The following is a 16460-nucleotide window of genomic DNA, read 5'->3' as shown; positions in this document are numbered from 1 at the left end:
TTTTTTCAGTGTATGATTAGATTGCAACCATTGTCCTCCCAGGACTTCCGTTTCCTCATTTAAAAAATAACCTACATTGAACTAATTTGTCTCTAAAGATTCTTCAGGCTAGACATTTTAAACTATTAATACTGCATGTCCCCATATTTGTAGAATTGCTTATGCTTTCTAAGTAGAAGGGGTAAAAAAGGAGTCTCTTCATATTTATCATTTCTGTAAGGATTAAAATTAATCATTAAAATTTTATGACAATAAGATGAGAAAATGAAGTTCTTTCCCAACTTAAAAGAAATATATTTGAGAAAAGAACAACAGGTTTGGCAGTGCTTTTCTGTATCAGAGCAGTACATATTCAAATAATTTTATGTTTGGATGGGATGAACGATAAATTGACATACAAAAACATAATACCCTATTACACTTTCACATTAACTAATAACATAATAATTGTATTTAATGCAATTCTTCCTATTTTATACATTTTAGGGGAGAATAATTTGAAGTTTGGGAATCTTATGGCATGAATAAAAATCAAACAATTAAATTCTATCAAAATATTTATATTAATTATTTTCAACTTTTAAATAAAAGATGATTTTTTTTCTCTTTAAGTGACAAATAAGAGCACAGTACTGGAAATACAACTTTGAAAGTAGGAGAATTACCCATCTGTTAGTTTGTAGTAAGGATTTATTCACCTTTGTCCTGCTAATGCAGCTGTTAAATGCTGAGTTAGTGAGGTTATGCTTACTTGTTTGTTGAGCAAACCCCAAAACATACTGAAAAAAATCTCAAACTGGGTCACAGTGGAACAAACAGGATGAAGTCTTGCAAAATATTAATTGTCCATTGAAAAACACTAACCCATGAATAAGATAATAGAAGGAAACCAAAATAATACCAATTTGCTGTGGGTGAATTGAAAATATTTTGGGAACCTGCTGATTCCATATTTATGGAGGCGAAAGAATGAAACAGGAACTAAACACCGTGGGCTTGTAGGCGGTAAAATAACAAACTGCCATCTCAGAAAATAATAGAGAGGTATGAAATAGATTTTATGATGAGCACTACCTACATGGTGAATAATAATTATAGAAGAGCTTCAAGATAGAATGCTGGCCTCATTCCCAAGCACATAGCAAACTTTTCCTTCTTGTTGTAATTGATGGGTCTGAGCTATGCTGATACAGAGAATGGGTAAAGTTACCATAGTGAAAGAAAAACAAATGCACTTGGTAAACCATGGTGGCCACTGTTGAAAGAAAGTAGACAGCCTTTCAATTGCAAAGTGAATTTTGTCTCCAGTTGACTAATGTGGTTGACTTTTAGAAGAAACATGGTCCTCATTAAGGGTTAAAAGGCTCATTTCAATTTGAATTAACTTTAAATTAAAAAATAAAGCTGTTGGTAAATAGGGTCCTTTTAGTATTCAGACCTTACCTCTGTATACACAGGCCTATATTACCAATTCCCAGCCATAAACACAAACTAATGACCAGAACCAGCACTGACTAAACAGATGATTTCCTGGCCTTGCAATTCCAGGCCTGACAGGGTCTATTTGCCAGTACAAGGTCAAAGCGACTGTTTATACCCAAAATGAGCTGCACTCAACAATCTTACAGGAACTCTATTCTTTGCCATCTGAATAGAGGTACAATGGTCTGAGGCATGGCTCAGGCATTTCAATACACTGGAAGTGGCTCTGTTCACTCATTAAACCCTGACTGCAATGTGCAGCATTTACAAAGTGATCAAGTGTTTCCTTCTTCTTTTTCCTTCCACTGTTCAATAAAAAAGGCCTAAGGCAAAATACCATCACACCACTAAACACAACAGAATCAATCACAATCTAGTATGGTTCAAAGATAGTCCAGTAACAAGACTTTATTGTATTTGTTGTTGTTCCATCAGATCGAGCAAGACAGGTGCCAGTAACACTAAAATATGTCCTGTGTGACTTTACCACACACATAAAAGGCTGAAACAGCCTCTGCTCCTAGGATGTGCTCACCAGCTTTTCTGCTGTCCACTTTCAAGGAAGAACTGTATGTCCTAAGAGCAACATTAGCAGAGTTTTTCTGTTCTTTATTGTCAACACTCAGAGAATGAGATCATTAAAGAGAATATATATGTAATGATTGGGTAATGAGAGAGGGATAAAGAAAATTGGTTTAATGAAATCCTGATATGGGGAATTTCAAAATGCCTAGGAACAAAAATCTATAACCAGGACTTAGTAAAATAGTCCAGAGAAGCTTTTAAGAATAGTGCCAGAAGTCTTATTTAGACCATAGCACTGGAATATCTCAAAAAGCTATCCCTAGAGAAAATTTTGGAGGAGCTAAACCATGTCTACACCTAAATTCTCATTACCATGGATTAGCATTCCCTACTCAGCACTGGAATCCTAACTAGAGCCTGAAGACTGGTCACAATCAGGTGCTCATTTTTTTTAATAATTTAATTTTAGAAAAATAGAATTAAGATCATTCATCACTCAGATCAAGAGTATGGCACAGAAGTAATGAACATTTCAAATGCTATATTTTCCAAAGGACCGATAGTGTATGATTGCACAAAGAACATTTAGGCACTATGCATGTTCATCTACACAAAGATATATGACCAATGATATTTATAACATTGGAAAACTAGAAAAAATGTTATTCCTTAAATTTGAAAAACAGTGCAATAAATAATGCTATATTTATACATATTTGTTAATAAATGATGGAATTTTCATACATTTTTTATGATGGTATTAATGTCTCACATGGAAAGAAGCTCATAATAGCATTACAGGAAAGAAGCAGAATAAAATAATATGTATGTGATCCTATCTTTATTGTTTATTTATATTTTCCAGTTTGTCAAACATGAACATTATCACTTATCTCATGACAAACTTAAGAGGTATTAAAAGCAAAATTACTGTGTATATACAGTGAAAATAAGAGTCAAAGAATGTGTATATGTAAAATTTGAACTCAGGGTACATGTCATAAAGATCAAAAATGCATAAACTCTAGACATGCATATCTCCTTCCCACTCTCTTTGTTTACAAAAACACTCAGATCCACAAACACAAACAGTATTCATTAGTTCTTCTCTCATACTAAATATCCTTTGAAAAAAATGCAATCTGGGAGAAAATTATGGTTGACTGGCAATGGTGATATTCTGCTAATGTAATTTCACACTTTTGATCTCAAGTAATCATATCCTCACTTGAGAAAATTTATATAGAAAAGCACAATTTTCCATTAGAGAATTTAAATAAAAATGCATAAAAGTTGGAAGACTTGGAGGAAAAACAGATAAAGTGATGGAAATGCTACAAGGCACAATGAACAAATATTACCTCTCTCACTTGTATTGTTGATAATCTACTCTCCAAAGAAGGAGACAGTCATCTGGAGCTTTGAGGAATGGTATCATCATTGAATTTTATCAGAAGTTCTTCAAATTGACTCTTTTCTTTACATAGTTTCTATTGTCAATACAATTGAATAAGATTGTCAATTTGTATCCCAAAAAAATAACTCTTCAACTTTTATATGTATACTTTAATCCTCCATATAATACTATACACATGCTGCTCCATTTTATTTTTTGAGGTTAGTAAAATGAATACTGATGTCATGATTTAAAAGCCAATGGCTTATCATGTGTTATTTGCATATTATTTATTTTTCTATTACATAATATTATCAACTAGGAGAGGTTTACCACTTAAAGTATTTAAAAGTATTTTAAAATTTCATGGGTAACTCATTTAAAAGGTAACAGAAAAGTAAAATTAAATGAGTTAACATAATTTTAACAGTTTTTCCCATTATTTTTGTGTTTATGATAGAAAGAAAAGGATTTCTGTTTTAAAAATTCTTTAAATCAACTAAATGTATATGAACAGATTTCACAAGTAAAAATTTTAGGAAACATAATAAATAAGGCCAAGGGAATTAGTAAAAAACTAGCTAAATGAGTCTTTAGGAAAAAAACCTTAAGCCTATCATTTTTCAAAATTGATAAAAAGATAAAATGTTCATAATTGTATACAATAGCATGTTTATAGATAACATTTAAATTTCACATAAAATGATTTCTCTCCTACTAAATCATTTTCCTATTTGCATAAGAATACAAACATTTTCAAAGAAAAACTCCAGTCCGTGAAGTTTCAAATGTATATCTTTTCTGATTTGTATGTCATAAATGGAAAATATACCTTTTCTCCCAATTAAAAATTAAAGTTCAAGGACACTTCTCTATTATATTGAAGAATCTCATGACAGGTACCACAACAATGCATAATAATATTTAAAAGTGTTTTAAAATGTATTGCCTCAATATTTCTTTAAAAATTATTTTTAACTTATACATAAAAACATAAAATTGTACATTTGAATCGGGTGCCATGTAATGTTCTGATATATGCATACACGATATACATGATATGCTTATATCATATTAAACATATTGATCTCTTTTTTTTTTTTTTTTGTACTATGGGATTGAACCTAGGGGCACTTAAACATTGAGCTGCATCTCCAGCCATTTATAATTTTCGTTTTGACACAAGGTATTGTACGTTGCTTAGGGCCTCATTAAGTTGCTGAGGCTGGCTTTGAACTTGCAATCCTACTGTCTTAGCCTTTTGAGCTGCTGGGACTTTAGGCGTGTGCCACTATGCCCAGCCATTTATCATATCTTCATGGCTAAAACTTTCAAAATCTTTTAATTATGTACACTATAATTATCTATAGCCAGTCTACTATACAATAGCACTTCAAAACTTCTCCCTCCTATCTAACTGTAACTTGACACCTACATCTTTCACCCACTCTTCCTTCCCTCTGCTAATCACTATTCTCTTCTATGAGATCAGCACTTTTAGATTATATATATTCACATAGTACTTCTCTTTCAGTGCCTGGATTATTTCTCTTAATATAGTATTCTTTATGTTGCCAAAATGAAAATATTTTACTCTTTTTTATGGATAAATAGTGTTCCATTTTGTTTGATAACCAAATTTTCACATTTTCTTTACCCATTCATCAGCTGATAGACACTTAGGTGGTTTCCATTTCTTGGCTATTGTGAATAGTACTGAAATAAACTTGGGGGTACAGATATCTCTTTAACATATTGGTTCATTTCTTTTGGATGAAAATATTCCAAGACTTTAAGATGCCTTTGAAAAAAAATATTTCCTAAATGGTTAATTTCTAAATATAGAGATGAACATGTTTTTGTCTTCACAGTTATGGAACTTAACCTTTAATTTGGGAGATGCAATACAAATGGTGAGAAAATTAAATTCATCTAAGAAGAGGAGAAAATTAAAGAGCAGAATGGAAAAAGATGAGAAAATATTATTAAAATACATTGTTTATAATTGTCAAACACAGAGATCTCTTATAAGTACGAATAACTGGGCCACATAAGGAGTTTGGAACATAACTAAGAGCCATAGTAGGAGGCTGTGTGCCATTTCCATTCATCTGAATTCAGTGTTGCCATGCTAGAAAGAACTAGAAAAGAGGGAGAGAAAGGAGAGGCAGAATGGATGTGTCTTTGTGTGAGTGTAATAAACATATCTGGGGTATGTGCGTGTGTTTATGTATGAGTGTATGTGATTTTCTCTAACTAAAATTGTCACTTCATTTCTGAGTATTAGGTTTTAGATATGAGATTAAAAAGCTCATGTGTGAGAAAATGCAAGAAAGTTTAGAGATAAAATGATTGAGGTTTAACCTAATCATTGCATTAATTCCCTGATAGGGGTTAACTTGTTTGTAACTGCTGGTGCATAGGGCATGGATGAAGAAGACAAGTACCAAGAAGTCATGCATTTGGAGTATATATTTTGTCCTTGTTGAGCAGAGGTCTCCATCTACTTTCTGATCATCATGAGCTGAGATGCCTTCATCCACACACTTCCCCATTAAAGTCCTGCCTCATCTCAGGCCCTGAGGAATGGAGTCAGCCATCTATGGACTGGGACCTCTGAAACTGTAAGCCCCAGATAAACTTCTTCTCCTCTAAAATTGTTCTTGTCAGGTCTTGGTCACAGCAGTGAAGAGGCTGACTAAAACAGTGAGGATAATTATGTATTCTTTATCATTGCTTTTTAGAGTTCTATTGATCAAGTGGAGAAATTCTTTTAAGATAATTATTTATCTTCTTTTTATATTATTCAAATTTCAGAGTTTAGATCTTGAATATAAATTTGAGGGAGATGAAGGACTGGGGAGGGAAATTTCCTGAGATTTTCACACCTGATCCCAGCAGCACAAATTCATAACAGTAAAGCTGTGTTGTGCAACTTGCACCTGCTCTACAGTTCTAGCTACCTAGAGGGAATAGCTCTCATCTCCATGTAGAATAATAAATGCCTTTTACTGAAAAGCTACTCATACCTATCATTACATGCGTGTTTTATTTCCATCCTTAAAAACAATCACTTGAGAGTGGTATTATCTATTTTTCTGAGGAAATGATTGAATCTTAATGATAAAAAGTATATTGGCTCTTTAACCTGTTGTAACAAGTAATTAAACTTAAGTCTGAGGACTTTCCAGACATAGATACTTATGCATCAAGCTTTTTCTTTATTAAATTTCAACTGGTAACTAATATATGGTATTAAAACTTGAGCCAATACCATAAAAATAATTGAACAAATTTATAGGAGATATGACGATAAAGATATAGACACATCTTCTAAGTCACTTGAGAAAATCAGTTACCTAGTTTTATCCCAGTAACTGTAAATTCCATAGTAATTTTCCTCAATAATAATATTTCAGGCATTTAGCCAAGTAAATGGCTCTGATGGAAACAAATTTTAGCCATTAGGAGCAGGGAATGCTTAAATAATGTATGCCTCATGGAAAGGTATTTGTGGGTTAGATATCTTTGGATATCTGTCTGCTTGGCTTAGAAAGAATTGTCTACTTTCCCTATGTTATCTGCTGAAACAAGGTACTTCAAGTGTGTGTGTGGGGGGGAAATACCATAAATTGTTTCCATCCATTTAAATGGACTGAAGCAATCCCATTTTATTGCTTAATGTGTTAGATATGAAGCACTCTCCACTAGCCATTGAAACTAAAATGTTCAACTTTATGTAGTATATAATTAAAAGGTTATTTTTTTCCACTAAAGCATAGTATTTCAGTGTCCTTCAAAGTATCTGTTGAAGAGTAAGGAATATCAACAAAAATGAAAATATATAGCACCTTTTTCAAGACTTTGGGATAGATTTAAGGTACTTCAGGAAAGATTCCTAGGAAAATCTTCCACACTGCCCCAAATCTGTATTAGTCACTTTGATTATTCCTTTGGTACATTTAAGCAACAGATCTTAAAACTGAAAAAAAATTGTTAATTAAAACTGGAATCATACATCTAATAACACTTGAAAAGTGCCTTCAACACCAACAAAAGACAGTGGAATCTGGACCATTTTTCTTCTGGAGAAATCTTGATGTCTTAGTAATTGCAATTTATTTGGTGATATATAGTAGGGAGCTATATCTAAAAAGAAAAATAGTTGTTTCTTTTTTTAATGACTAGGTAAGTTCATGTTCAGTAATATCTAAAATCATCTAAATTATAGTCTCCCATCCTAAAAACCTTCACATTTTACAATCCATGTGATTTACTGACTGGATAAACATTTAAATTACCCAAATTTTTCTTTCTAAATGGCGTGTTCTACTCAGTTAAAAATTTATATACCATATAAAGTAATATAATTCTTACATATAAGCTAAAATTGATGAAATTTTCACATGTTCATTAAACACATTCTATCCTTTAAGACTCAGCTCTAATTATGTGGCTGTGATGTGGTAGATGAGATAGTGAGTACTTCATGGTCAGTTTTTGTATTTGTATTATTCACACATGTTTAATGATTGGCTTGTACAAGGCAACCAATAAATTTTGAGGGAAGAATGGAAGTCTTTTCCATCTCTTTGTAGCAATGCTCCATTATCATATATACTTTGTCCAGTTACTGGTCTCACTCCATCATAGGCATCTTAATAGACATGGTTTCCTTTGAAATAATGAGTATTCTACTATGAATGTATCCAAGTTTCAAAATGTATTAATAGGAAAGAAATGAACCTGTTTTTGTAAATATGTATGTGTTCCATTAGATGCTAAATATACAAATAAGTAATATATGTAACATGTACATATTATACAGTGGTGTCCACTTAACTGACAATAATCATATCATATTTTAAATCTGGAAATGAAAGATATTCTACAATTTCTTCTAAACATCTGTTTCTTTAAAAAATCATTAATTATTTCAATGCAAATATCCACAGGAAAAAGGAAAATATGAGTTATCCTAACCAAAGAAACTATTTACAAATAAAAATCTTATATTAAATTAGGAAAGGAATACATACATTTCATATTGAATAATAATATTTATAGTATCTACACGGTCTGTCTAACCTTAAAAATGAGGAGAGTCATTTTCTGTGATACATACAAATTACTAAAGGATTTATGTGACCTATAAAGGTAAAAGCAACAAGTGGAAGGCAGAGTATATAAGTGAAATCCTTTAGATAGGAAAATATTGGAGAAGATACAAAAGTGAAAGAGAAAAGAACATCTCAGGAACAGAGAGAATGTGTGGGTCTTTAAGAAGCATGCAGGCCATGAAATACCTTGGTAGTTACATTAAGGTCTTGTTTTTTTTTTTTATATATTAAGCACGCCAAAGTCATTGAAAGGTTTCACCCATGATATATACCATAATCAAATTGGTATTTCAAAGAGATTAGTCTTGCTCCTAGGGGAAAATACATTGAACTGAGTCAAAGATGCAATAAAGGAGACTACTGAAATAATCCAAATTAGAGATGATATGCATAGATAGAGAAGTGATTAAGGACATAAAAAGAATTGTATTCACTTGAGAAATAATTTTTACATATTTTTGTTATTTTTACATGCCAGTAGAGTATATTTTGAAATATTATACATACATATAATAAATATAACTTGTTTAAATTAGGATCCCATTATTGTGGCTGTACATGATGTGGATTTACATTGGTCATATAATTATATATGAGGATAGAAAAGTTTTGTCCAATTCATTCTACTATCTTTCCTACTAACATCCCCCCTCCCTTCCCTTCATTACCCTTTGTCTAGTCCAGTGAACTTCTAATCTTCCCCTCCCTTGTTGTGGATTACCATCCACATATCAGAGAAAAAAAGCCTTTGGTTTTGGGGGACTGGTTTATTTCACTTAGCATGATATTCTTCAGTTCCATTCATTCACCCACAAATGTCATAATTTCATTCTTTTTTACAACCAAATAATATTCCATTGTGTGTATATATGACATTTTCTTTATCCATTCATCTGTTGTAGGGCACCTAGTTTTAATCCATAGCTTGGTTATAGTGAATTGACTTCTATAAACATTGAAGTGGCTGCATCACTGTAATATGAAATTTTAAATCCTTTGGTTATAAACACAGGAGTAGGATAACAAGGTCAAATCATAGTTCCATTCAAAGATTTCTATCACTTGAGAAAAAATTTATATATAACATTGGTTGGTGTAGGACTCAGAGCATAAGGTATCCACAGAGCATAAAGTACAGCAAAGCATCAAGACCAACCTATTAAAGCAGTAACTATGTGAAGTGATGGGGGTGTTAATTTACATGGTTATTGGTTCATTTTATTTTATAGATAGATATCAGTGGTTATCAAATTATCATGTTGTACCTCCAAAATATACACAACTCAGTTTATCCATTATATCTCAATAAAACTGGAAAAATAAATCTGGATAAGCTACTGGAAAAAAAAAAGATGGACATCTAAACTTCATTGAGCAGTTGTGTACTATTCCTATTTCAAGTGAGAAGGAATGTTACTATGGTTTAAATCTACAGTGCTCCCAAGTGTTGATATCTAGAAGGTTTGGTCCCCAGCTGGTGGGGCTATTTAGAGTTGGTGAAAACCTTAGGAGATAGGGCCTAGAAGGAGAAAGCAGTTCACAATGTGTGTGCCCTTGAAAGATGTAGTTTATCCCTAGTCCCTTTCTCTCTTTGCTACCCAGCCTCCATGAAGTGAGACTGTTTATTCCTTCATGGGCAACTTTTGTGATATTCTGTCTCAGCACTGGCCTAGGAACAATGGAGCCAGGCAACCAAGGGCTGAAACCATGGAAATTGTGAGCCAAGATAAATCTTTCCTCCTTTAAGAATATTTTTTGGGGTTTTTCATCACAACAACAAAAACCTGGTTAATACAAATAGATATATTAATAAGAACACCGGAGTTATATTTTAAATATGTTGAATTCTCTATAGGAAATGCTAAAGAAATATTTTCTGCAGTAACATTTGTGGTATTCAGAGTATTTATACAAAGAAAAAAAAGGAAATAAAGGAAGAAAAGAAAAAATCAAATCCTTTTGATTCTTCTTTGTGTACAACCAGATATGAAAAATTGTGCTCTCTATGTGTGATATGAAATGTAATGCATTCTTTTATCATATCTAATAAATTAAAATTAAAAAAGAACTACAAATATAGTTAAAATAAATAATTTTACAGAAGGCAAAAAAATGTCACTTAGTTTTCTTTCTCACATAGTTTTTAGCTTATGGACAACAGATTACATTAGTCAACCAAAATTTTGATTTTTTTCATAGAAGCAAACATGATCAATCCATATATAACATTTCTATGTAAAAAGAATTTAATAAAATATTACTTGAAAATCATTCACATTATTAACACTTATTAGAAAAATGAAGTGTCTTTACTGAGTTGGGTGATTCATCTTAGATCATGACTATTGATTTTGATCTTCATGATGTAGATACTTGGCTTCAAATATAGAGAATATGTATTCTATAAACTCCATCAAAAGCTGTTTTCTGTGCTTTTAATATATACAACTTATGAAAAAACAGAAAAAGAGATAAATTATAAATAGATCAACAAATATATCATGACTATTAAACAATTAACTTCAAAACTGATAAATTATTGGGAGATATTATTTTGATTATTTTGATTATTTGATTCGGTATATCGTTAAGTCTTAAGAGCACTGGTTCAAAGTAGTCAAATTTAAATAGAAACTCTGCCACTTGCTATCTATGTAACTGAAACAGTTACAAGGTATCTTCATGCCACAACTTCTTTGTCCATAAAATGGAGATATTAGAAGCACCCTGATAGAATTCTGCCAGAATTAAATGTGAGCATAACTCTCAAATATACATTAGAAATTAAATAGTGATATATATTTATATAAATAATTAAATGCTTGGGTAATGTGTACATATATTTCTAAAAGCTGTGACATAAATCCATTTACCAATATACTAAGTAATACTGAGCCACATTTCCCTTTTGTTAGTTTTATCCTTCAGAGATGCATTCAATAGTTTCTTTTGTTAGAATATTATGTTACTATCTTTCTCTGCTAAGATTAGACTTTTTCATATAATTCACAAAAAATACATTACAAAGCAGCACCTCTTTTCCAAGCTTGTTATTGATGGATTTGAGACACGTCCCACTCAACAGTTCCAACTACCATTTTGTGAGCTATGAAATTTTCATAGATGTATTATGCAATATAAATTATTTCTAAAAATGAAGACAAATCAGAGAATTTTTTTCTCTTCAGTAATATGCCAGTCCATCTGTTTATACATAGCTCACTAATGCCTTTACTGTCTTCTGAAATCTGTGTATTTATGTGTGGAAAGACCAAACTATGAGTTTTCTAGAGGTGAGTGAAATGATTCCCTACTTGGCTGCCTGACCTCCACATCTTGTCTTCACTTCTGGAAGGAGCCTTTTTAACTAAATTTGAAAACACATGTGACTTTGAAATCTTTAGTTTTTCTGAGTCTTATTTCTCAGTAAGTACAGAACTGTGGCTAAGGTGATACCAAATCTTTCAACTTTTAGCCACTTGCCCAAATTTCTATCAGGTTGGGACTTACCAACTTCTCCTCTGTCTGATAGTTTTTATGACAGCTAATGAGAAGTAAAAGGCTAGATCTATTAGTCCCAATCCTAGGGAATAAGTGTCTAGATTATGAAAACCATATTCACATATGGCAATAATTGACATGCTCTTCTAGGTGATCATGGTATTATTTCCAAAGACTCACTGGATTCTTCCATAATTCCTTGGTGCCAAATAGGAAACTCTCTTGAATAAGATAAGTACATATTGTGTGGTGTGTGTGTGTGTTTGTGTATGTGTGTGTGTGTGCGCGCGTGCTGCTACTGCTTTTTCTCAATGAACTTTTCCAATGAATTCATTCAAATGATATATGAGAGACTTAACACAATTCTCCTAAAATTTTAGTCTGGTCTTTATAACAATGCAACGTTCAGAAATTCAATAATTCAGTTCCATTCCTTATAAGATACCATAGGTCAAACTAACAGAAGATAGCATGTTTACACTTTGAAATGCCATAGATCTAGGAGCACCAGCTAGGCTTTGCAAATGACTTCCCATCAAGCAGCTTAGTGCTTATTAATGCTGTCTGTGCTAAACTTCTTATCCTTTCCACTTTCCAAAAGCAGCATAACATTCAATCTGTTGGTATTCAGACATTTATTAATTTAATGTTTAGGGATTCAATTTCCTATGCAGTACATGTATTTTCAAAACCTGCTTCTTTGTTTCTGCTAGTTTCTGAGGCTCTGTTACATCCTTTGCATTTCATTCCAATTTTTCTACTCACTCGTACTTGGTAATAAGCATTCCTTGCACCTATAAGTAATCAGCAAGTGAGAAAGAGTATAGTGAGGTGCTTCTAAAGGAGCAGCATACATTTAAATTGTTATACCCACATATGCCAAAATTGACTTAATGAAATGGTACATGAATATTTTTAGAGCCAAAAATATTCCAATTAATTTGAACTGTAGGCACAGCTTCCTTATTCAAATCTCTTTCATGGAGGAGGAGGGTACCCCAAATTGGGAGGCAGAACACCTGTGCTCTAGTCCTGATTGGCACTGCTGAGGTGAGTGCTGTTTTACACTGAGGGAACTTCTCCCCAATCCCAGGGCCAAAGGGGCTGGTGGAAATAGACTTGACTGCAGATCTTTTCCCTCTACCTCACATGCTGCTTCTATTATGCTAGCAGTGTAGAATTTTAAGAGCAGCTAACAAATTGCTCTTGGGTCATTTTAACCTAGGATACATATGCTTTTGATAATATTTGACTCTACATACATGTGTGGATATAATGAATTCTGGGAACAATGTCATAGAACAAACCAGATATGAATTTCTTCATATAGACGTAGAAACAAAAGAAGCAGGCACAACCCCCATCAAGTTTATATTACCTATCATTACCTCCTCTGTATGCTATTATAGGTGCAAGATTGACTTTTCAATAACTAAGTTGAGACTGATTCTCTTTAATGGATCCTTTTTAAATTTTATATTGTATATAAAAAAATCTTTAGCAACTATCTGTAGAGATAGATTATTTCTTACTTATCCAGGACCATGGTTTGAATATTCCAGTAATGATTTTTTAGTGGTAGTAAAAGACTTCCAAATATGTTTGGTGGTGGTACATAGTTACATTCATTGGTGGAATCATAATTACTAATTTTTAAATCTAGATCTGAAATAGGCATATAATGAAGTTTAAACAAAATCAACAACTCTTCCTGTGTATCCCTATGACTTAAAAAAATATTCACAGGATTGTTTTATTTAAAATCCCATACCCTAGAATAAATAGACTTCCTGATCTGTTTAGCATTGGTCTCCCAGGATTAGAAGATGATACAAGATGATTCAATGATTACATTGGAAAAGATGTTTCCCCTAAAGCAAAGATAATATCCCTGTAGTCACCTTTAGTTTCTTATCTCAAGTGCCTCTTTCATTTGCTGAATTTCTATTCCTTTGTGTCAACTATAACTTGAAAATTAAACACCTCTTGGACACTAGGGAATAGCTTGAGATGAACACTATTTTGACCACAGCTGGGGGCCACTGAAACGCTGCTGCAGCAGATGAAGTGAAAGCCTTGGGCGTCATGGGAAGATAACGGCAGGGAGTTGGCACATTCATCTGGTTTCCCCATTATTTAATTATTTTCTATTGGAATTCTTTTTGCATGCATGCATGCTTTTCTTCTAAATATCACTAATCGCACTAGCAATAGAACACTAAGAATACAAGAAGCTTTTCTTCTAAATGTCACTAATTACACTAGAAATAGAACACTAAGAGTACAAGAAGGAGTCGTTCTTCCTAGAATTATGCGATTGTTTTCAATATCAGAAACTTTCTTGTGCTCAGAATTCTGAACATTTTAAACACAGTTACTGTGACACTGCTTAAATACACACATTTTAATAATAATAGTGTTGAAATTTTTTATGTTTGCATATGACTGTGCATATATGTATGTGTGTATATATATTTCATTACTTAAGACAAACCTAAGAGTATTTAAAATTCATTTCTACAAGTGTTTATGGGAGGCATATTAAGAACAAGATGTTACATTATGAGATGCTACTGGAAGCCACTAATCTTTAGTTTTAAGGGAATTTTCATGATAATTTGTACTTAAAAGAGAAGGAAGATATTTTTAACATTTTATGGCATCGGTTTAGAAAAACTGAGACCCACATTTGTGACAAAGGATAAGTTTGTGCCCTAATAGGACAGCTTTATCCTTAGGACTTCTCTGGATAAGATTTTCTGGGCTGCTGTCAACCTATAAACTTCAGTTTTCTCACCTCTGACTAGCTCACTATGTGGCCACCCTTGCGCATACTTCAATCCTAATATATTTATTATCTTTATCTCATTTTGAGGTTCTTCGTAACATTACAGTTTCAATTCACTGAGAAGAGAAATTATGTCATATAGATTTTTGTATATTAGATGTCCTAACACTGCCTAATACAAATGAATAACAATATTCATTAAGACAAGTTCATTACAATGCATATGTGCATTTATATATGTGGTGCCTGTGTGTGGATTTATACAATCCAGAACACGTGCCACAATATTAGTTTCTTTCTCAAGCTCTATTCTCCATTTTCTCTCTCATTCAGTCTCAATCTCCACACCAAAAAGTTCTTAAATTCTATAGGAGAAAAGAATAGACAAGAAAGAACAATGAGTAGAAATTAAGAAAACTGCCTACATTTTGGAAACTATAGCAGGAATAAATGATACTGAGAATGAATTATAAGAAGTGATGAATGGGGTGTGTAGATATTAGAGATCAATACTTTCAACAAAAGTATTCCTGAGAGTAGAATGCTCCTAATAAAATGTGTTAAGTATGAGAATCAAGGAAAGGTGAATTGAGCATCTCATCTTTTATCCTATATGACATCAACATGTGTTGTTCTTGGGGGAGGGGTGGTTGTGTAATTCTGATTTCACTAAACTTTTGAATATGATTAATAAAGCATAGGGCAAGGCTCAGTGGTGTATGTCTATAATCCCAGTAGTTAGGGAGGCTGAGACAGGAGGATAGTAGTAGGTTCAAAACCAAGCTCAGTAACAGCAAGGTACTAAGCAACAACTCAGTGAGACCCTGTCTCTGAACAAAATACAAAATAGGGCTGGCGATGTGGCTCAGTGGTTGAGTGTCCCTGAGTTCAATCCCCAGTACCAAAAATAACAGCATAAGTATTTCTATATGTTATTAAACCTTTTCAAATTTAGATAGAATAAGAAAACTCCTAATTAATAAAATCCTCGTGATTTATAACTCTGCCATTCTTCAGAGGTTTCATTTTCATAATATTATACATTGTTACTGCCTGGAACTTCCATAACTGAAGTTTTACAATTAGATTTTTGATGAATGTATGCCCCTTTTTTTGGAAAGTGATGCACTTAACCATAGGTACCATCAGCATAACCTTTCTGTATTACGCTGACATAACATCTGATCATTTTATGTGAAAACTGTGATAGGTAATCTGGTCATTTTGTGCAAATGAATGAGGAGCCTGGATACATTGGGAGTTTATTAGGAAAAATCAAATCATTCAACTGAAAATGACCTGACATAAAAATAATTTGAAAGACAACCAAGCTATACAAATTATTATCAGAAATACCCCTCCCACAAAATTATCTATCAAATGATTTGGAGCATATTTAGAAAAATAACATTCTTAATAGCTGCTAATAATGTACAAAATGATACCTTAACATCTCATCCTAGGAAGAAGATGGTATTTTTTTTTTCACTACAGAAAGCATGATTTCCATTCATCAACAGTGTGGTTTTATAAAATATGTCTTCAAGTTATTAATGTCTTTTATGACTAGGTCTGATTGTAATATATGATGTTACAAAAATCAATAATAAAATATTCATTTGATCCAAGATTTTCCCAAATTGAATCT

General features: G+C 32.5%; 1 protein-coding gene across 2 annotated transcripts in view; it reads right to left on the bottom strand.

Moving 5' to 3' along the window:
• Positions 1-16460, bottom strand: part of Epha3 (EPH receptor A3) — a 359499-nt gene that overhangs the window by 142193 nt on the left and 200846 nt on the right. The window lies entirely within an intron of this gene.

The sequence above is a fragment of the Marmota monax genome, unplaced genomic scaffold (assembly GCF_021218885.2).
Source record: "Marmota monax isolate L192 unplaced genomic scaffold, Marmota_monax_Labrador192_F-V1.1 WCK01_AAM20220418_F8-fsc00016, whole genome shotgun sequence".
NCBI lineage: Eukaryota > Metazoa > Chordata > Mammalia > Rodentia > Sciuridae > Marmota > Marmota monax.
Note: the sequence above shows the minus strand (reverse complement) of the source record. Positions and strands in the feature narration are given on the sequence as shown.